The sequence below is a fragment of the Camellia sinensis genome, chromosome 14, assembly GCF_055761805.1.
Source record: "Camellia sinensis isolate YWXY chromosome 14, ASM5576180v1, whole genome shotgun sequence".
In the NCBI taxonomy this organism is placed as follows: Eukaryota; Viridiplantae; Streptophyta; class Magnoliopsida; order Ericales; family Theaceae; genus Camellia; species Camellia sinensis.
This window is the reverse complement of record NC_138974.1, coordinates 59,206,734-59,214,120: the sequence shown is the minus strand read 5'-3', so window position 1 is coordinate 59,214,120 and position 7,387 is coordinate 59,206,734.

Here is a 7,387-nt window from a genome sequence, read left to right as displayed (position 1 = left end):
TAATTGGTTCATCTACATAACGACATCAATTTCAATCATTATGTTAGTAATCATATAAGTGTATCTCAATAAAGTTTGGGATTATATCTTACATGTTCTTTGAACCACTTGGGGAATTCCTTTTTCTGTCTATTTGTGATGTCACGTACACCTTCATTTTCTAAAAGATTCTTGTGTTGCCTACTTACAAACATATGATTCATAAGTAACATATTATATTGAAAACATAATTCTACAAAAAAAAAAAAAACAATATTAAGAACGTACTCTAGATAATGGTCCAGCTTGAGACTATTATTCAAGACAAACCAATGAGCCATTTCATGTTCTTTTTGAGACACGTTAGAAACCCTTGTAATTAGCCCAAAAGGACGAACATTTTGCGCGAAGACCTCTAACCCCGACTCATGCACACTAACATCAACATTCCGTTCCTCTCGATTAAATACAGTTTCAATCCCACCCAAATACATTGAGCAAAATGTGAGACACTCCTTGACAACATAAGCTTCTGTGATCGAACCTTCTGGACGAGCTCGATTTGCAACATATCCTTTTAAAGTTCCAAGTAGCCTATGAAACAAACAATAGAATAATCTTATTACACACACACTCACATTTTTATAAATATATATACAGGTTGTGCTACAATTTAAGTATTCTAGTGTTTTAATAAGTTAGTAAGTACCTTTCAATGGGGTACATCCACCGATATTGTACAGGCCCACCAAAAATGGCTTCATGCGGCAAATGAATCGCCAAATGGACCATCACATCAAAAAACACTGATGGAAATTTTTTTTCTAACTTGCATAGTATGAATATTATGTGATCTTCTAATATTTCCAAATTCTTCATCTTCAATGTCTTCGAGCAAAGCTCTTGGAAGAAATTTCCCAACTCAAATAATGCGACACAAATATCATTGTGAAGATATCCATGCATTCCAATGGGAAGAAGTCGTTGTATGAGGACATGACAATCATGACTTTTTAGGCCTGTTAACTTATCACCTTTGTGTTCACACACCTTGATATGCTTGCTGCATAACCATCGGGATACTTAATTGACTTTAAAAACCATATCTTTCATCTGAGGGCAAAGTGTAAAATGCTGGGGGCTTTTCAAAAGACCCATCGGCACACTTTTTTAAGTGTAACTCCTTCCTTATTTTCATATCTTCCAAATCCATGCGTGCTTTTTCTGTGTCTTTGTTCTTCCCATCTATACTCAGTAATGTTCCAAGCAAACTATCACATATATTCTTCTCTATGTGCATAACATCGAGGTTGTGTCGGAGTTTAAGTGTTTTCCAATATGGCAACTCAAAGAAGATGTTTTTTTTTTTGTCCAGTTCAATACTGGATTTTCCCTTTTTCTTTTCTTATTTGTTGGATGCTTTCAAAATGGTTTGAATGTCCCTGAATCCAATTGTTCTAAGATTTGTTCCCCTGATAACTCTAAAGGTCTTGACAGGAACTCAGTCTTACCATTATAAAGTCGACTTCTCTGCCAAGGGTGGTCATCAGGCAAGTAATGACGAGCGCCTATGTACCCTATGTTACCTCTCAACTGTTGTGAGGAAGCATTTTTGTTACAGGTGGGACAAGCCAAATAACCTTTCGTACTCTATCCTGACAAGTTGCCATAGGCAGAAAAGTCATTAATTGTCCACATAACAGCAGCATGCATTTGAAAACTTAATTCAGTTGAGGCATCATAAGTAAACACACCATCTTCCCACAACTCCTTCAACTCATCAATTAATGGTCGCATGTAAACATCAATATCTCTCTCTGGTGCTTGTGGTCCAGGGATAAGCAATGACAGCATACTAAATGATTGTTTCATACATTTCCAATGAGGCAAGTTGTAAGGCATAACAATCACAAGCCACATACTATACGAGTTGCTCATGTTTCCAAAAGGATTGAAACCATCAGTGGCCAACCCTAACCTCACATTTCGACTCTGTTGGGAAAACAAAGGATGTTGCCTATCAAAATCCTTCCATGCCTCACCATCAGCCGGGTGTCTCAATATCCCATCATCTACTCATTTCTCTTTATGCCATCTCATATCTATTGTTATTTTTCTCGACATATATAATCTCTGCAACCTTGATGTCAACGGGAAGTATCTTAGGGTCTTGTGAGGAATTTTTTTACCTTCTCCATAATTCAACTTGTATCTAGACTCTTGACAAATCGGACAATTCTCTAAATTTGCATTCTCTTTCCAAAAAAGTGCACAACCATACTTGCATGCATGAATCGACACATATCCTAAGCCTAAAGCACGTAAGAATTTTTTGGCTTCATAAAGGGTCCATGGAATCACTTGATCACTTACCGGTAGAAGGTCCTTTAATATCCCCAACAACATGTTGAAAGACTTATTGCTCCACTTGTTTTACACCTTCACATGAAGCATCTTAACAACAAATGATAAAAGAGAAAACTTACGACACCCAGTGTACAACTCTCTTTGAGCATCATTCAACGATTTGTTAAAGTTGGGCACGCCCTCTTTTTCAACATTGTTAGCCACATCATCGTCATTGTCACCGTCCTCCTCATCCTCTTCATTTTCAGCATCATTTATGGTAGTCCCCATGTAAACATCTTCTAACAAATTTAGGATTTCATCTTGATCTTCGCCTGTCTCTGCTTCTATTCTATCCCTAACACTTCCAAAGTCATTGTGGTTGTCATCATTCAATGCATGAGATTGATTCATGGGAACAGATTCCCCGTGATGCATCCAAGTCTTATAAGAAGGGGACATCCTTTTCACAACTAAATGATACTCCACAATTTTACAAGTATGTTGTTCACAATTCAGACAGTCCATACAAGGGCAACAAATCTTATCATTTGGCCCTACATTCATCATTGCAAATTGAACAAAAGCCTTCACCCCATCTCGATACTGGGAACTAATCCTATTCTTAAGTAACATCCAACTCTTGTCCATATTTGGTCATCTACAAAGCCATGGTTATGTGAAATTCCTTTGAATTAGAGAATTTACAAGATTATGGTTCCATATCTTTTGGTGACTGTCACGACCCAAACCCGGCCCTATGGGTTTAGCACCGTAACCGGCCAGTAATCCGAGATTACCGAAGGCCTGCGGAACAGTAATACAGTAAAACAAAGTACAGGGCCTCGCGGAAGCCAATACAGTAAATAAATAATGTCCATTGAGCTGTGACAGTCTGTATGCCAAAAAGATTTTTCATGCATTCATACATACAAACAGTACAGTCTATACAAAATTTACAGTCACACAATACAGGGACCTAATCCCTTGATAACAGTACAGTAGCTGACAGTCTATATAGTAAACCAAACAGTAAGACAGTACAGAAGGGGGAATTGTAAAATGCCCCTAAGCCTTAACACGATAGGCTCGAAACCTCGCAGTGAGGCACAAAGGCTGGCTTGACAAAACTGGAGTCTAACCCACGCTCTTAGCTCCGATCTGGTGGCTGAGCACCTACATATATATATAAACAGTGAGCTAAAGCCCAGTGAATAACATAAAGCGTAAAGAGGTTAAGAATGAATGTCCTTACAGTAATGAAAGCAGTTCATTAAACAATACTTCAGTCTTTCAGTCAGTACAGTCATATGTGGTACACCCATTAGCATAACAGTACAGTAAGCAGTAGGTCTTAAAAGACCGAACAGTAATGATGGCCATTAGTCAGTAAACAGTAGTGGTTCCAACGAGGGAACTGACAGATATTTCTGTGACAGTAACAGTAAACAGTAGGTGCTAAGGATGCCACAATACAGTTCAGAATATAGGACATACATTCATCCAGTTAACAGTAATCAGTTCAGAAAACAGTACAGTTCAGTTGTTCAGAAGATAATTATTTGTGAACATATCTTTACACATTCGTTACTCACAGAGTTTGGGCTACAGTATGCTAGAGCGTGTCTCCCCAGTCGCCAACCCTACACAGTTAACAGATTGAACACACACTAAGCTACACAGTCGGGAAATATAATAACTTAACCCCTAATGCCTCGGTGTGTTCTACATCTATATCCTCAGTAAGATGCCTTAAACTAGGCCTAAGCATGCCTAGGATGGGATGAGGATGCAAAGATGTACTCAAAAAGCAGTTTCAGAATTTTCAGAAAAACAGAGTCCCGCTCGAGCGCAGGTTTCCCCGCTCGAGCGGTCATGCAACAAAGGTACACGCTCGAGCGTCAACTCTCCCGCTCGAGCGTACTGTAAAAGTAATGGATGGGTGAAATCTCCGCTCGACGCCTGCTCGAGCTTGAGACACAATCCTCCGCTCGAGCGCCCGATCCTCCGCTCGAGCGGACTGTAAAACAGTGCAGAGAAATACTGGATGCTCGGATTCCACGCTCGAGCGCCACTTTCCCCACTCGAGCGGAAGTGCAAAATCTGGGAATTCCAGATTGCACCTCCAAGCTCAAAACCAAGTTCAAAAGCATCAAAACCGATCCCCTTGGGCCCATTTTTTGGAAAACTCTTATAAACACATGGAATAACATGATTCAAAACTCAATTTGAGAAATCAAAGCCCAAGGTGTTTAATTCAAACCCAATTTAAAACCAATTTCATGAACAAGATGAACATGCAAACATGCATGAATTCTAAACAACTTTGAAGCTCAATTTGATGCTCTAAGGAGCCAATTGATCTAAAAACAAGTTGAAAACATGGACCATTTCAAAATTATGGACATGCATGTACCATTTTACCATGAAATCAACTCACAACTCAACAATTCAAACATGCAAGCATGAATTATGCTCTATTTCAACATGTATGAACTAAAATATGACTTAGCTCTACAATTTAACATGGACCATGCAAGAATTAGCTCAAACACAAGAATGAGAAGATGAAATCCTTACCTAAGTCTTGAGTTAGAAGACTAGGAGCTCAAATAGGCACTCTATACTTCAATTCCAAGCAATCCAATTCAACAAAATGAACTCAATTCTCTCCTATAACCCCTCTTGGTCGGCTAGTAAAAGGAAGAGAGCTGAGGAAATGGTTTTTGATTCAAGTGTATGAGTGTATACAAGGCTCAAAGGTGTGTGAGATATTGGCCACTAAGTGTGGCAACATGGTAATTACGGCAACTATTGCAATTAACTCATTTTAATCTAATTTAATCATACCTAATCAGTTTTCAGATAATTATACCATAAAGTCACATTAATTCTAAGGGTCATAAAACACTAACCAATTCCTGGTTCGGCCGCCGATAAGGCCTTCAATTAGCAGTTTAAACATAAAACACAAATAGATCAAATAATCAATCAAACAGATAGAATACAATTTAGCATACACACTCAGTCAATTCAGTCCCAGTTTTCAGTCAGTCAGTTCAGTACTTTAACCGGTCCAATTATCAGTCATAATCAGTTCAGTTTAACGGTAATCAATGTTTATCGGTAATCAATCAGTCATTAATCGGTAGACAGTATGAGGGTTGTTACAGTCTCCCCTCCTTATAAAGAGTTTAGTCCTCTAAACTCGAGTTACCTTCATTCTGGAAGAAAACAGGGTTCAGTGGAAACAGTTCAGGATATCGCTTAGCCATGTCATCTTCCCTTTCCCAAGTGGCATACACACCACCATGGTTCTGCCAGTCAACTTTCACTAACGGGATCTCTTTGTTTCTCAGTTTCTTGATCCGTCCGTTTACGATCTGTATAGGCTGTTCCTCGTAAGTGTAGTCATCACTCAACACTACCCGAGTAGGCTCAATTACATGGAAGGGATCCCGGAGATAGTCTCTCAACATAGAAATGTGGTAGACGTTATGCATATGCCCCATTTCAGGAGGGAGCGCAACTTGATACGCCACCGGATTGATTTTCTCAATAATCTCATACGGTCCGACGTATCTTGGCGCTAACTTGCCTTTGACTCCAAAACGAGTCTGGCCCTTCATTAGTGTCACTTTTACAAAAACGTGATCACCCACTTCATACTCTCTGTCTCGTCTTCTGACATCCGCATAACTTTTCTGTCGGCTCTGTGCAGTTTTCAATCTCTGTTATATCAATTTCACTTTCTCAGTTGTTTCATAAACAATCTCGGGCCCAAGCAAAGGCCCATCTCCAACTTCTGCCCAGCAAATCGGAGATCTACATTTTCTGCCATACAATGCCTCGAAAGGCGCCATGCCAATACTCGAGTGATAGCTGTTGTTGTAAGCAAATTCAGCTAAGGGCAAATGACTTTCCCAGTTTCCCTGAAAATCAAGGACACACCTTCTCAGTAAATCCTCCAGAGTCTGGATGGTCCTTTCTGACTGGCCATCTGTCTGAGGATGATAGGCACTACTCAGTCTCAGTTCAGTACCCAGTGCAGTCTGTAGGCTTTGCCAAAACCTCGATGTAAACTTCGAATCCCTGTCAGAAACAATAGACACAGGCACTCCATGCAGTCTCACAATTTCATCAATATAGATAACAGCCAATTTGTCCGCATTATAGATTGTCTTGACAGGTAAGAAGTGAGCAGATTTGGTTAGTCTATCAACAATAACCCAAATTGAATCCATACCTTTTCTGGAGCGAGGCAACCCAACGATAAAATCCATAGTAATATGTTCCCATTTCCACTCCGGTATTGGTAAGGGCTGCAACAGGCCTGCAAGTCGTTGATGTTCGGCTTTAACTTGTTGGCAATGAAGACATTTCGATACAAAATCAGCAATTTCTTTCTTCATTCTCGGCCACCAGAAATTCAATTTCAGGTCTTGGTACATTTTCGTGTTCCCTGGATGGATTGACAATTTTGAATTGTGGCCCTCTTGCAGAACTCTTCTTTTCAGTTCAGTATCACTCGGTACACACAGTCTGTCTTGAAATTTCAGTACATTGTTCTCAAATTTGAATCCCGGTCTAGGTTTAGATTCTCTTTCTTCGATGATCTTCTTCAAGAAATCATCCAGTTGTTGTTTCTCTTTAATCTCTTCAATCAGTGCCGGTTGGGCAGAAATAGCAGCTAAGGTTCCACCTTGTTCTCGTAAAACAACTTCAATTTCAGATTTTTCATGGTCACAAAGCAACTCTTTCTGTCCGGTAAGCAAACATGCTAAGTTTCCAATCGATTTCTGGCTTAATGCATCGGTAACGGTATTGGCTTTTCCGGGATGATACAATATTTGTAGGTCATAATCTTTAATCAGTTCTAGCCATCTCCACTGTCTCATGTTCAGTTCTTTCTGTGTGAAGAAATATTTCAAACTCTTGTGGTCGGTGTATACATCACATATCACCCCGTACAGATAGTGACGCCAGATTTTCAGTGCAAATACTACTGCAGCAAGTTCCAGATCATAGGTCGGGTAGTTCTTTTCATGCGGTCTCAGTTGTC